Source organism: Cupressus sempervirens, chromosome 11 (assembly GCF_028749045.1).
Source record: "Cupressus sempervirens isolate cs-2001-9-10 chromosome 11, ASM2874904v1, whole genome shotgun sequence".
NCBI lineage: Eukaryota > Viridiplantae > Streptophyta > Pinopsida > Cupressales > Cupressaceae > Cupressus > Cupressus sempervirens.
This window is the reverse complement of record NC_143128.1, coordinates 401,832,999-401,849,615: the sequence shown is the minus strand read 5'-3', so window position 1 is coordinate 401,849,615 and position 16,617 is coordinate 401,832,999.

Here is a 16,617-nt window from a genome sequence, read left to right as displayed (position 1 = left end):
AATTTTGAACTGTTTTTGGTATAAATTTCAAATCAGTTAATCCAAATTTTGGGTTTTGAACCCCAAATTCCAACATTAATCATTGGTGAACCCGCATGTCAAGATTGAACCTCTAAACTTGAAGCCAAGCTTGGAACATCAGGCCACACATCTAGACTGACAAGTTCAAGTTCTAAACTTTGATTCTACAGAATAAAACTTTAAATTGAAGTTGAAGTTGAATTTTGAAAACTTTGGTTCAAGTTTAATTTCAACACAATCTTAGAACACTGCCTCTTTCACAAATTAGTCTTTTACAAAGACACTGTCAGCCATAACAATTCACAAGACACCAAAACAATCAGAGAATCTTTTCCCACAAGACTGCCTTTCAAAGTTTGAAATTTGGGTGCTAAAAGCATGCTAAAAACTAGCTCTAATTAGAGATGTAGACTATGAGGGGTATGAAGAATCCAACAATCTTTGGTAAAAGACCAGTGCTTATCCATTAGGAGAATAGATTCTAGGGAACAAAGAAAGGGGCTGATTGTAGAGAGAGAAAATGGGGAAACACCAAAACAACCAAAGAAACCAACAACACAAAAACTGACCAGCTATACTAAACACCACAAAAAATGGAGAGTATCAAGATTTAAAAATGTACATAGGTGAGAAGAACTCACTACAGGACCAGAGCTGAAGAAAAACTTACACAAAGCCATTTACTAGTTGTGAGAAGAAAGGACCCTTCCTAAAAAATGAGTTGTGCTGGCATGGTGCAACCCAATTCCATTTCCATATGGAAAACTCATCTTCTTGGTATCTCAAAGTGATCATGAATAGGAACCTTATCCACCAATCATCATGTCTAAAGGTTTGAGTTTTCTCGAACAGTCTGCAAATATTTTTTAAGTCCTTTTCCAACAATACACTAAAACAAAACTTATTTTAAAATTTCCAAAGTAGGGATTATGTTATTTTTAGCACATATACCCTAGGGATCAACACATACAAGAGGCTTCTCAATATTCAAAACACCCTCAAGATAGAAGTGAGCATTTTCAAGCATAGGACCAATCTTGGTCTAGATAAATTCATCATCCTTTGCTAAAAGCAAGTTTGAAAACTCTTTATCTAAAGTAGAGGAATTGAAAAGGCTTATACCTGGAGTTTTCATGAGAGTAACTCCTTCTTTGTTTGCTGAGATAAAGTGTGACTAAACTACATTTTTTGAAACTTTTAATGGTCCTTGGGACTTTCCTTGTAGTATAATTGTTTTAGCATTCTCTATTTCGAAGGGAAGTAAATAATATTTCTCACCCAAAAGTGATCCTTGTATTTGGAAAAGAGGATTTTCTCTAACAGTGACATCTTCATGGAAAATTATTGGTAGGTATAGTAGGTTAAGCTCACTCCAAGTCCACTTATCCTTCATCCCTTCAAACTTTGTTATGGTTTCACTGGCTGATCCATCTATTGTTTGGAGTATGCCTCCTTTATTTGAGCATGTGAGAGGTTTTCCCTTTGGGAATCCTCACTATCATGAATGAATGTGATTAGCTTTGAATCTTCAGGATTAACCAACTGGGGTCTAACCTTAGGCTACAAATCAACATTTGAGCCTTTTAAGCATCTCATATGAGTGTAGAAATTGTTGGTCTAATTTTTTATACTATGGAAAAAGTAAAAAAATTTGGTGAAAAATCAGTTTAGGTCTTTGCATTTTGTAGACTAGGATTTTTAGTCTTCATAATTTTCATAATTTTAGGATACCTTAGTCATGCCTTGATTCATGTGTTGTTTAAATCTATTAAAATTCTCAAGGTTTGTCTCTCAACACAACCAATATAATACATTAAGTGAACCCTAGGTATCCTCTGTTTCTAGCGCTCAAAATTTTTTAAAAAAAGTTTTTGAATATTCCCTTATGTTCTTTAAATTTCATGCCTTGCATCTCTTTTCCTTTTAAGGAGCACCACTTGATCATGAAACGATTGAGGGCTATCACTTTGTCATTATGATAAGATGTGAGTTAAGTGACCATCACAACATAGCAACCACCGTCAAACTAAGCTGCGGTACTTGGATAAATGGAGGCAATGATCGGAAATGTTTCATGTTAGTTTTTAATCATGTGAAATTTTTTTTTTTGTCCCTAAGCTGGAAAAATAATTGGGGATCCTAGGAATATTTCAGGCTTCGGTACTTGTGTCTTTTCCATTGAGAAGTTCAAGTTTCTTGCGGATAGTGAGGTAGCAATCAACCTGGAAACCCATGTCACAACAGTCACCAAACTTCTTGGTGGTCATTAAGAGTCCCAAGTGGCATAATAAATGATGATATCATTGCCATGTTAGAACTACTAGGTGGGTAACTATGATGTGACATGCTTTTTTTTTCTAGTATCGAGTTTTGTTAAGTCACCGAAGCTCACTACCTCACTAATCAAAAAATCTAAGCCTCTCGCCATTAGCGATGTAGCAAGTTGCCATGAAATGAGCATACGATGGAACCCAAGCAACGTTGAAAGATGACTAGAATTAGAATATTGTTTTTTTCTTTCACTAGCTATATAGAATTTATCATGTCATTAGTCTTCTGGACCCGCCCCCCATTCATAAAATGCAAGAGGGATTTTGATCATCAGATCAAGCTAAGATCAATGATTCTCACTATCTTTCCATGAAAAATAAGTGCATGGTTTACTCCATGCGAGATAGAAAATATGGGACCCACCTCATCTTAAGAAGTTTGTGTAGTTTCTTTACCTTGGATTTATTTTAGATCAATGGCCATCACTATCTTTCTATGGAAAGTTTCCCAGAGGATACATATAATGAGATAGCAAATATGGGGCCCACCACTATTCTTTTGAGCAATGTGGTTGTGTGTTATCCACATGATCAAGAACAAATCAATGACTGTCATTACTTCGCTATGGCAAGGTGCTCATTCTATTATGTATAGCGAGTTAGCGACTTGTCGACACGTGTCCTCAATTGCCAGTGGGTCCAAATGAAGATGCCACCAGGAAGGGAGCTATATATGTGGTCCACCCTCATTGAATTGACTGAACAACTTGTCAAGTGGAATACTTGTCACCTCTTTTCGCATTCCTTGATCACAAGATTTGTTGAGATAGATGGCGCAATTTTTTTTAAAAAAGCTAGTGCTTCTCTATGTATTTATTTGATATGAAAGCTTCGCATGTGTAAAACAAAATAGAGTATAACACAGAAGATTTTTGCGGTCCCAACTTATGTGAATAAATATTTCAAGCCTTTTATGAGTAGAAGCAATTAATGAGAAGATTGTATTTGGTAAGCGTGTGAAGTAATTTGTTCATGAAAAGGTTGCAGAATTACAAAAAGAAATAAGAAAGAACTTCAATTAAGTAGCCATACTATAATATTTGTTGTGCTCCAGTCTTGCAAGTATAGTCAAAAAATGCCTCTAATGGACTCATCAAATCTTAGGTTGTGGATAGCAGGGGGATTGCTTAATGAAGGCAATTGGGTCTAGGATGCTGATACCTCACAAACTGATTTAAATTTTCTCAAAAGATGGTTTGCAAAGAGGAAGTTGTTTACTCCACTGGCTATTATATGGAATTTTGACCGAGGAAAACTAGTAATCTAGGGTGTTTTTGTGGATTATGATTTCCTTGAGACTGTGGTAAAGAACTGTGATCAAGCCTCTAATGTAGTGAAAAGAGCAAAGGGTGAACTTGGCAAGATTAGAATCTTGTCAGCAATAACATCATTCTCTAAAGAATTTTTCAAGAAATTACACTTCAATACCAGGGTAGTAGAGATATATAGAGCCCTATGCAGAGTTTTTGGAGAGGGTGAAGAAGATTTTATACTCATGGATTTCATGCGTATAATTACTTTTACTTTTTGTTAACGCATGTCTTTCTTTTCAAAAGAGGGACATATTATGGTAGAGGAATGGTTTTGAATGTAGATAAGGATGAGGAAGAAGAAAATGCTCATTTTGTTATATTTGATAGCCACATTGCCTCTAATGCTTTGATTCTTCATATTAAGTGACAATCCCATTACCCTGGGATACCGGTATAACCAAGGAGTAGTGACATGTAAGAGTGACTCTCACAATACAGAATAATGATGATGAAACCCATGGTTGAGATTAGTTTCCAATCTTCAGAACATATTTCATCATTGGTGGGCTTAGCAGTTGCATACACGAAGGAATCAGAGTTGCAGCCAAATCAGAATAACAAAATGTATCAAAAAGGGACCCGCAATGGAATATTTGATCTGCATGTATTTCTGTTGTTTAGAGTTTTTTCTTTTCTAATAGGTGTTTCATGTCTCTTGTGTAAAGGACATCTATAAATCACATTTTTCTATTGCTTGTTGCAACTCATGCCTATATAAGTGTCATGCCCAAAAATTGGGTCAAAAAAATACACCAACAATTTTTTTTTAAAATTTAAAAGGTTAAAAACACCACTAAGTTTGATATGCTTAATTGCACAATTTAAAGTATAAGAAATGAGACAGTTATGGGATCTCCTAAGGATGTCTTGTCATTACCAGTTAAGTTTAAAATCAATAAGTATGAATAGATTGTTAAATCGAAACATTCGTTGCTACATTGATTTTTTTTTGAATTAATCAATTCAAATTTAATTAATTAGAAGATCTAACACGTTATCACTTTTATTTACTTTTTAAATATTAATGAACAATACATTCACATCATTTAGAGAATGTTAAATCAGTAAAACATCAATTAAGAAAAAATATTAAATAACAATATAATTGGTTCATTCGAATAATTATTTTGAAAAAATATATATAATAAGAATCAACGAACTACTATTGCTTTAAACAATGTTTACTAATCTCACTATTTTGATAACCATTTAAAGAAGTTATGATACTAATAATAACAATAACTAAATTAAAATACCACAAAAAAAAATAAAGCACTAGCATCATCTACAAATCGAATGCTTCCTACAAACTTACAATTTCCAACTCAAAAACTTTTTACTAATCTAAAAATCCTTTAATAAAATTAAATTAATACTAACTACAATTTTAAAACAATATAATCACTAACATTTAGATAAACTGATTAAATAATTTCTACTACTTACTTAGAGTAATACTAATTTAAAATATTTGAAGTATACCTAAAATATCAAAACATAAACTTAATATATGTACTTCAATTAGAGACAATAAAATCATATAACAATAGAATATACAAAACTTAAAATTATATCAATTTTATTATAAGAAAACAAAAAAACAAAATTAAACTAATTAATATTTAAACTATACTTTAAATTCTATTTGCTATACACATCTACAAGCAGAAACAACAATAATAGCATTAAGTATACTAATCTTTAAAAAAAACATCTTAATTAAATAACTTAAAATTTAAAACTAACTAAGACTTTACTAATGCCAAATTCTAAATTAACAACTAACTATATTTAACTAATACTAAAATAAAATTTTAATGTCAAAATATACTAATTTATTTGTATTAAAAAAAAACATATCAGTAAATCTCTTACACAAAAAAAACTTAACTAAATTTAACACCCTCTCTTACCTACACCCAAACCATCTAACCTAAAACCTTACTAACCCAAACCCTTTTATAATCCTAACACATGAAACAAGCTAGTTTAAAAGAAACTCAATACATACAATCTAAAGCTAATTACTATCATACTACTTAACTCAATCACCAACTCATCTTAACTATACTACCTAACCTTACCACACACTAACCTCAACTGCATTACCTACCCTCCTAACTTAACCATGCCTCAAGACATGGTGTCCAACCTCATCCACACAAATCTGTCTCCACCCCACACACTTCCCAAGCACTTATACACTCCCCAACATGGGGCTCTCTGACCAAGGAGGGCCTAAAGCAATACGCGGACCAACAAGCATTACATGGTTTAATGGAGTGCAATCCTTTCAAAGGCTAGGTTTTAATTTTTGTTTGACTATGATAATATTAAAACTCCATTCCTTTCTCCACTTGTAAACTGTCGTTAGAGAATGTGCAAACATGAATTAATGGCAAGGAGGGAGACAAAGGTGGAGTGTACGCTTAGAAAGGAGGCAAAAAGGTTTTTCTTTTAAAAGAGTATTTGTCAAAGAGTAAAGAAAACAACCTCCAATCAAATCTGCCCATACTCCTTGAACATGAGCGCTTATTTTTTTGAAAGGGAGAGAATTTATTGGTCACATGTAGTGGAAGGCAAAGGACATAGAGGTAAGTTATAAATTTTTATATGTGCGAGGGTTAAGGAAGAGTCCCCTTTTTTCTTTAAATATTATTTTTCTTTGATTAAATTATATAATATCACAAAAATATTAAAGGGTATATTTAGGAGGATCTTTTAGATGCTCTATTGTAAAAGACAATTAATCTTTCCTCATACAAAATCCAGTGAGCTTTTTGCATACTATTACAATACAATTTGAATCCTCTTCTAGATACTTAACAAGGGATCCTTTTCAATAGCTTCAATACATCAGGGTGATCATGGAGAACACGAGAACTGACCCAGAGGCAAATCAAACATGACATGAAGAACAAATCAAGCATACATTTCCATCCCAATTTGCACAATAGGTTCAACATTGAACTAGACTAGGGAGAAGGTGGATTTTTCCAATAGGAGATGTTGATCACAATACCATAACATAGCCCTTTCGAAGCTAAAATCTCAAGAACTTCTGTTCTTCCAAAAATGCACTTTCGAGGCCAATAATACAAGGATTCTCATTCTTTCACTTCTTCAAATTTCACAATTTCAAAACATGGTATGTGATGACAAGTAGGGGCCCATAACACCCTACCCTCTTTCCCTCTCCTCGCCATGAGAAGAGACTCTACACTATCGGGGTCCAACTAAAGCCCTTCTCCTGTACATGGCCACTTCTTCCCTATCCAAGGGTGAGTAATGCCAAAACAACCCACAAAATCCCTTCGAAAATCAAGCAAAACATAAGAAACAACATCCAAGAACAAGTTTAGATCCCTCCCAAGCAAACTCACACACATACAAGCAATACAACAATCAACACAATGCCTTATGCATAAATCAAAGCATGAACAATATGAATAACATGAAGAAAAGAGTGAAGAACTCCTACCTTCACAATAAGGTTATGGTAAAATGAACAAGTTGAGAAGAGCTTTTCCTTCCTTTCCTTCAATCTTGAAAACTTCTCTCTAAAACTAGAGAATGGGTAAAAACCAAAATTTCTCAAAGATGCCTCTAAATATGATCCTAACTCAACTAGACATTAGGTAAACCTCAAGGTGAAGTCAAGGTTACCAACACAAGAAGGAAGCAATCAATTTTCGCACTAAAGCAAAAAGGGACTTTTTAGGTGACTATAAAACTCAACCAGAGGGGCTAAGTGGGTGGAAAATTTCCCCAACCCATACCCATACCCCTTAGGTACATAGATTTAATGATTTTAGAATTTTAGGATTAATTAGAGACCTATCAAAAGCTAGGAATATTTTAGGATAAATTTGAGACCTATCAAAATAAGTGGATTACTCACTAATATTGATTAGGGTAATTAATCTCGATTACTCATTGATTAGAAAAAAAGGTCACTAACCTAGTCCGACTTAGATCTTTAGGTTACTCGATTGACCCTAATTTCATGCTGGAATGCATACACAATTCACGAGTGTCAAGCGACACTATAAAAAAACTCTTACAAAACATTTACATTTAAAGATTACAAAATGATACATTCATTCAATCCACGATACAAATAAAACATGAACAACAAGGTTTGCATCCTTTGTTGGATTCAACCCTGGTTTCCAAAATCAATACATAAGGTTCAGTTTCATCTCTCTGTTAGATTTCTCAGCTAAACATCCTGCACACTCATTGCACACATCAGTAGTTCCAGAAATCACATGCATATATGTATATAACATATTAGGGAAAAACACATAACTAAAACATCCATCCTTCAAATAATTAGTTTTTTAATTCATTTCTACTCACATTTAATCATCAGTAAACACATAATCAAAATAACATAACTTATTCTCTATTTCAGATTGAAATACTAAAATAATCATCCTTAGGCATGCGTATCCCTAACACCATAAACATCACTAGTTAAGGAATATTGCACTATCTAAAGGCACAAAACCTAATCATTGAGGTACCACAATCAACACACTTATCATCAGGTGAAAATTTCTCATATCATTGTTAGTGAGATTTCAATGTTTTAACAATTGATATAATGTAGTAGTTCTTGAATCACTGAGTATTAAAACATGGATATATCAACTACTCTAAATTTCATTAGGACATACACAATATAAGCATTACTTCAAACCCATTTCAATCTCTTATATTGGTTTTAACAGAGAATTAATATTTTATAAGTACGTACGAGGAGGGTCCTTGCATCCTCCCCCACTAGCCTTTGACTTCCTCCTGGAAGTCACACAACTAGAAAGTTCATCTAATGCTAGATTTTGTCTAGACTTGTTTCAAAATTTTCTCTTAAGAAAAGAATGATCAATAATTCACCTACATAATCCAGGAGATAAAATATTTACCTAATTAACATTACTAAAAGTGAAGTTTACTCCATAACTTTGACATAGTTACATTTTCTAGGGTCAAGCACAGCTTAAAACATATAGGTCACATATAAATGAATTTCTAATCTAATATAAATATACCTATACAGTTTCTATTAAAAGAAATTTCATAAGATGTTTCGATTTCCACATACCCACTCACCAGGGTAACAGCTATATGAGCCTCCTTCAAAGAAAAAAAAAAAAAAAAAATTCTTATAATGCAAAATGGATCTTTGTTTCAAGGTTATTCACTTTTCCTTTAGAGTTTCCACAATGCATCGATACTTGATAGCATACTCAACGAGTCTGTCACTATACATGCACCTTTCCATCTAGAGGTCTTTTCGATTAACCCATAACCCTAGCCAAATTTATGTTGGGGTGCAATTTCATTACTCATAAAATCCAATGGACACCACAAGTCCTACCCTCGAAGTCTTGGGGGAGGGTGGGGCACAAATACTCTCACTAATGACCCCTAACCTAAATGTTATACATGCACTTACTATCAAAAATCCCTTTTGGTAGGCCCACCATGTCACTTTGCCAACAAAATTTAGAAGAAAGTGCCTCAAAATTTAAATTTGACATCAAGGATGAAACATCCAATGCAAAATTCTAAAACAAAAGAAATAAAGAGTGGCCATAATAGAAAAGAAAAGAAAAGAATTTAAATCAAGAAATAAAGACATGACCTAGAGGTGAAATAGTGTCATCAATAATACAGTTGGCTAAATAGCCCCACATTACATTGCTCGCAAAAAGGAAGGAACATTGAAATAAAAAAATCTTAAATAAGAAAAATAAGAAAATAAGGAAATAAATCCAATTACTTACAAAATTCACATTACTAACATAATATGGCCATACCAGGGTATCTAAAGGAAAGGGGGAAAATCTTAGGTCTTCCAAAACATTGCAAGGATCTAGAATTGAAAATAAATGGAGGCCTAACGACCATTTCACCCAACTATGATTGATCCCCCAACTCACTACTTACTTATCTTCATCATCACTGCCCCATAACTAGGGTTTGTTGTACCAAGGGGTTTACCCTAATTAGAACTCACTCAGGAGTGCAAAAGTGAGGATAGTAAAATGAGCCTCCATCAATCCTCTTGTTGTTACATTGGTGTCCTTCCGAAAGATCAAGACATGAGGGAAACTTTAGTGTCAGTAGAGTTGTACTCGAAGTTGAAATTACAAAACCAAATTCTCTCATCCTCAATTCACCATGATTACATATTAGGGTACATACCCATAATCTTTTTTAGGTCAAATTCATCACAATATATCAGCTGAAGTTGTGTTATCATTCTCACCAAATTGGTATGATCCTCTATACATATACATATATCACTTTCCTTGTCATTCCATCATTCACACAAGTTCTATTTATCATCTGAGAATGTACTGAATGCTATCATTCTTAACAGTAATGCATATTTCACATGTTCCTAGTCATAAGTGAGTTATGATTACTTCCTTAGGTTGTAGGTTTGCAACTACTTAGGTATAAAACCATTATCAGGATGTCGTCAATGCTTACTTATCCAGTGTCAATGCTTCCTTACTCACTCTTACAACCATCCCCTTGCTATCGATATTGGTCATCATCACTATTCTTTAACATGCCTCATGGCTTATAATCCTCTTATAACTTACTTCTGATACCTAAACCCTTTAGTTTGTACTAGTTTGATGATCTCATTACAACTTTACTTTCTCTGAATCGTAGGGTTATAATTGATCCAATAATTTCAATACTAAAGTCTATGAGAATTTACTTGATAGTTAAAATTTAGTATTACTCATTCTTATAGAATAAGCTTGCCAACATAATATACTCATATAACCCTAACTCAAAAGTTTTCATTTTTTATCTTACCGATTTAGTACTATACAATACATATTTCTTACAATTTAAATTTCATTCTTACCACCATATTGAGATAGATTCATTCCCTGATTAGGGTTCTACTCCTCACAGTAGGTTGAGATACTTTCTTTCTTTGTACATTCCTCACTAACTTTCTCTCTTGTTGACCAGCTTCTCGCATTAGTGATCCTATCATTCGAGATTCCCAAATGTTACTTGCAGATTCTAATTAGCTCTTCTTTGCTTCTCGAGGATTACTAGAATAATATATATTACATTCTTAATAGGTTAGAGGTATTCCAATACTTGTTAACGTGATATTCTCTTCAAGGGTTACCTTCCTATTTACTCATCATTCATTTTATCTATTCACCATTTTAATCCGAAGGCACAAAATTAGATTACGAAGATCGCAGGTTTCTTTTACTCATGTTTGAAAATTTTAAAACAATGCTAGTTTACCAGATCACCCTCGTACTTGATATAACTACAATGCTTTTATGAGTGATCAAGTAAGACAAAATCTAACTTCTACTATGATGTTGAGAAACACTCTCTCTTTGACTTTTAGGTTATATGATCATTTCCACTTTCATGATTCAAGTTATTTTAGGGTTCTTAATTTAGTCTTCCCTCAAGGTGAGTTATTCATATTTTTCTTGTGGAACTTAGTGAAAGAAGTGTGATCCATTCAAAAGTTTTTCCCATTCTCATAGGGTGGGTGGCGACTCATAGGGTTTTAACTAGTGTCATTATTTAGAAGATTTGTTATCACAAAATCATGGAAAACAAAAGAAACACACAGGAAAATGTGAGGAAAAACTTGGGAATCAAATTATGAACTGCTCTCCCTCCTAGGGGATGACAAAATTGGGTTGTGAAGAGATCTTAGATGCATAGAGAAGACTATCCTCAAGGGCAAGAAATAAGGGGAGAGAATGTTCATTTTTCTACTATGGAAAGGGAATCATCTTGCTAGAGTTCTAGATCCCATCCTGGGCTATCTGGTGATGACTTTTTTAGCACACCCAAAGTAATATACCAAGAAACTTCATATTTGCATAATACACTTAGTTTAGATAAAATGAATAACAATAATCTTTTTCCACAAAGTATGAACCCTTTCTTTTCTAACTATTCTCAAGGAGAAGTAGCACCAAAAAATTTAGATCCTGAGAGTTTCAATGATGAAAAAACTTGTAGTTCTGAGTTTATTATCCCAGATCTTGATGAGATCAAAGTCTTGAGAATGCAATTGGCTGAGCAAGAAGCTATAAATAAACAATTACAAAAGGAAAGGGAGGAAAAGATTAGAAAAGACTTTGAAGAAAAACAAACATTAATTAGGAAAATTGCTACCTTAAAGAAGAAAAATGAAATAGTAGCTAAGGCATGACAACCAGAGATTATAGGTCAAGTTAAACAGCTTAAAATACAAGAACAAAAGCTATTGGAAACTCAGAATATGAACCTAGAAGGACTTGTACTACAAAATATTAAAAACTACAGTGCTCTATAAGCTAACAACAACAAAGCAAAGGACATAGGGCATACTGTCGAAGTTAAAGATAAGGGAAAACAAAAGGAGATTAGTGTTAAGATTAATGAACCAAAAAAAGTTGTTCAGATCCATGATTCCATGTCACTTTCAAATTTTGAGCTGGAAAAGAAAAGAAAAGAGAAGGATGCCTTGGTTAAGAAATTGGAGATTGTAGAAAATGAAGCAGCCATTTCTGAGATAAACAAGAAGATCAAATTCTTGGAAAATGCTAAAAGGCAATTTGTAGCTATGCCTAAAGATGATGTTGGATCTAATGATGCAAATCAAAATACTACTAAGGTACCTACTCCTTTATTATCCTCATTTTCACATAAAATAGATCTTAACAAATCTGTTGGTGATGCTAGCACTAGTAATACTATGTGTAACATGAGGAAAGATATTAATCATTATCCTAAGCCTAATTTACATAGCAGACCTATCCATTTAGAAGGCTATAGGAAAATATGTTTTGATGGAATCCCTAGTTACCCTAATCCTATTCCACAAGAAATGAGAAAAAGGTTGCCTAAATTTTTTGGGAACAATGCTATAACTTGTGAAGACCATTTGAGGAGTTTTCTTGATATGATGAGTGCTTATGAGGTTGAGGCTGAGGATGTTATCATGAAGTTGTTTGTTTAGTCCTTAATTGAAGATGCTAGAGAATGGTTCAAAAGACTTCCTGAATTATCTATTGTTGATTGGAAGGATATTGAATATTGTTTCAAGGAACAATATGGTGATAAGAAAAATCAGAGCTACATTAATTCAATAATATTAAGAGGTTACTTAATGAATCTATCACTTAATTTAACATTATATTCCAGAAGAGAATGTACAAGCTTATGCAGGCCATGCGATTAGATGATAAGGTATGCTTGATTACTTATTTGAATGCTTTTGATGGAAAAATGACATACCAACTTAGGGATAAAGAGTCTAGGACTTTAAGAGATGCTTTCAGAATTGCCATAAATGTGGAAAATAATTTGAGAATTTTAGGAAGGCTTGAAAGTAAGAGAGATGACCCTAGATTGTTTGGAAATAAGGGAAACAAAAAGGAGGATAACAAAGGTATAGGTAGGAAAAAGTAAGAACCTAGTGAGATAAGTCAAGTTTAAATGCTATAAAGAATTTAAATATCCCTTAGGTGAAAAATGATAGGAATCCTACTAAAAATAGGGTCCCTTACCAGTCAAATTTCAATAGACAAAACATGTTGCAAAATTTCCCTTATACTACCACCTAGAAATATGGTCAGCCAAATGTCCCTTCCCCCAAGAATACAAACAATAGGGTGACCCCTGATACCTTGTCTAAAAACTCTGTGAATGTAGTAGATGAACTTGAATTCATTGCTAAACCCATATGGTGTTTTGTGTGTCAATTACCCCGTGCTCCTGAATCTTGTGTAGTAGCCTTGTCTTTCCCTTGAAATCAAAATGTAGTAGAAAAATTTCAAGAATATCAAGAAGATCAAGAGGATGTAGGGTGTAATATGTTTGAATCACATTATGATCATTTTGATTGTGAGGATTATGACAGAGATGTAAGTGAGCAAATGCAGTTTCAGACTAAAGTGCAACATCAGTTATTCTCCGATGAGAGTGATGTTGAAGACACTCTATGTAACATGGTAAGTGCCAAAGAAGAAATCACTTTAAGGAAGTCTTCTAAGAAATAGATTGACCAAATTACTACAAACATGATAGCTCAAGTATAGACTAGAAACATGGCTAAAAGGGAAGGATATGATAAGATGGCTGGCATGTTTATAAAGGGAGTTAATCCTAAAAAAGGGGAAGCTATGAAGCCTAAAGAGATCTCTGCTGACAAGATTAAGATTACAAATAAAAAGTGGGAACCAAAGAAGGGAAATAATCCTAAAGTTGGTGAATTCCCAAATAGTGTTCCGCATAAGTTAGATGAGAAGATACCAAAATAAATCATTACAAGTGATAATAATCACCAAGGTGAGGTAAGTATTTTTGATAAGCATCATGATAAAAGGAGTACAACCATTGATAGCTCATCTGATTCTTTTATAGATATGACTACAATGTTATCACTAATCATTGTCAAAGTCCCTTTATCTGAATTATTACTTGGATCCCTGAACATAGAGATAGAGCTTTAGCATGGTTGGGAAATACTGGTACAAATGTGAGACATGAGTGCAATGAAAACCACAGTCCCAAAGAGAGTAGTAAAGAAAAGGTAAAGGCCAGTGAAGCTGAAGTAGTTGTGTCTCAAATTCCTTAAATGTTTTTGGATAATTCTATGAATCAGTGTTTCGGAAATGTTGAACCATTTTTCTTAAGTATTTTAGTAAATGGTAAGACATTAAAAAATTACATGATTAACTTTGGTGCCTCCAATACTGTGATGCCTTTTGAAATAATGAAGGAATTAGGTTTAAAGGTGGATACAACTCAAGGAAGATGTTGTGCTATGGAAAAAAGAGAAGTTACAGTCATAGGCACTATAAATTCTTTGCCATATAGATTAACAACCTGTCCTGACAAAGAACCTACTATGAGTGTATTGGTTGTTGACATTCCACCTCGGCATGGCATGTTGTTATCAAGAAAGTGGAGTGCTACCATGGGTGGAAGTCTACAATGTGATTTGTTATTTGCCACTTTTAATATTGAGGGGAATTTTATAAAAGTCAATAGGGAGCCTAAGAGTATATACATGATAGAGGACGATATAGAAGACAATATGACAAATTTTGTGGATACAGACATCAATGCATTTAGAGCTAAAGTTTTGACTTTGAAGAAATACAAACATAAGTCTCAGATGGAAATGGAAGCTATCACACAAATAGACAAGGGTGATGTATGGACTATGTTTTTCGATGGTGCATAATGCAAAGATGGATTTGGTGTAGGAATTTTGCTGATATCTCTAACAGGGGTAATATACATGTTCTCTTTTACTTTAAGTTTCCCTTGTACTAACAATATAGTAGAATATGAGGCTTTATTGATAGGTCTTAGATTAGCTCATAAGCATGGGATAAAGTGTTTACATGTTGTAGGAGACTTCAAATTGGTGGTATCCCAAGTAAGAAATGCTTATGTGTCAAAGAATAAAAAGTTAAAACAATATAGAAATGTAGTATGGGATATGATTGAATGTTTTGATGCATTTGGGATAATTTGGAAAGATAGGAAAAATAATAAGATGGTAGAATTATTGGCAAACATAGCAATAAAACTTGATGACATTACATTTCTCGGTGTGTCTAAGATTGAGATTCAAACTAGACCTTCTGTCCCAGATAATGTTTAGAATTGGCAAGTGTTTGAAGATGATAAGGATATCCTGAGATTTTTGAACTTTGATAGTATGTTGTCAGGACAAGAAATTAATTGTGCAGCTTATGTAGAGAATATAGATGGAAAAGACAATATTTTGGGCATGAAGTTGTGCAATTAAAGAAAAATAAAATCCCTAAGGGTCTAGTTGTTCTATAAACAATTTTTGATAACCAAGACAGGTCACAAATGAATATTAATGAATGCAATGTCAAATATTTGGAGGAGGTGAACTTGGGAACTCAAGAAACACCTAAAAGGGTATATATTGGTGAGAAATTGTCTCCTAAAATTATGAAAGATTTGATAGACCTATTAAGGAAGTATAGACATGCGTTTGCATGGTCATATGATGACTTGAAGGGCTATAGGAAGGATCTTTTTCCACATGAAATCCCTTTGAAACTAGATACCAAACCTTTTAGGCATAAACAATGACCAATAAATCTAACTCTAGCTCCCAAAATGCAAGAGGAATTAATCAAATTGAGAGATGCAAGAATCATAAAGCCTATTAGACATTCTTCTTAGGTATCCAATTTAGTTCTTGTTAGGAAGCCAAATGGAGATATAAGATTATGTGTTGACTTCAGGAATCATAATATATCTTCAGTAAAAGATAATTATGGTCTTCCAAACATGGGAGCTATGTTGCAAAGGGTTACTGGTTTGGAGCTTATGTCAATGATGGATGAATTTTCAGGTTACAATACAGTGGTTGTTAAAGAATCAGAACAATTTAAGACTGCTTTGACTACTCGATGGGGTAATTATTTTTATATCAGGATGCCTTTTGGGCTTACTAATGCTAGAGCTACTTTTCAAAGGGCTATGGATGTCACTTTTGCTGATATTATTGACAATTTTTTGGTTGTATATTAGGATGACCTCACTGCCTATTCCAAGAATGAAAATGCTCATTGCCTACATTTGGAAAATGTATTTATTAGAGCCCTTAAGTATGGTATTTCTTTGAATCCAAGGAAGTGTAATTTTGGTGTTATAGAAGGAAGGTTGCCAGGAAATTTAGTTGGTAAGCATGGAGTGAGGATTGACCTTGAAAGGGTAGAAGCAATAGAAAAGATTTAGAAACCCAAAAGTGTTAAAGACATTCAGTCATTCATTGGACAGATCAACTTTCCTAGGAGATTTGTAACAAACTTTGCAGAAATTAGTAGGCCTATATCAAGGATACTAAAGAAAGGATCTGAGATAAAATGGGATGGTGAACCTAATATTGCATTCCA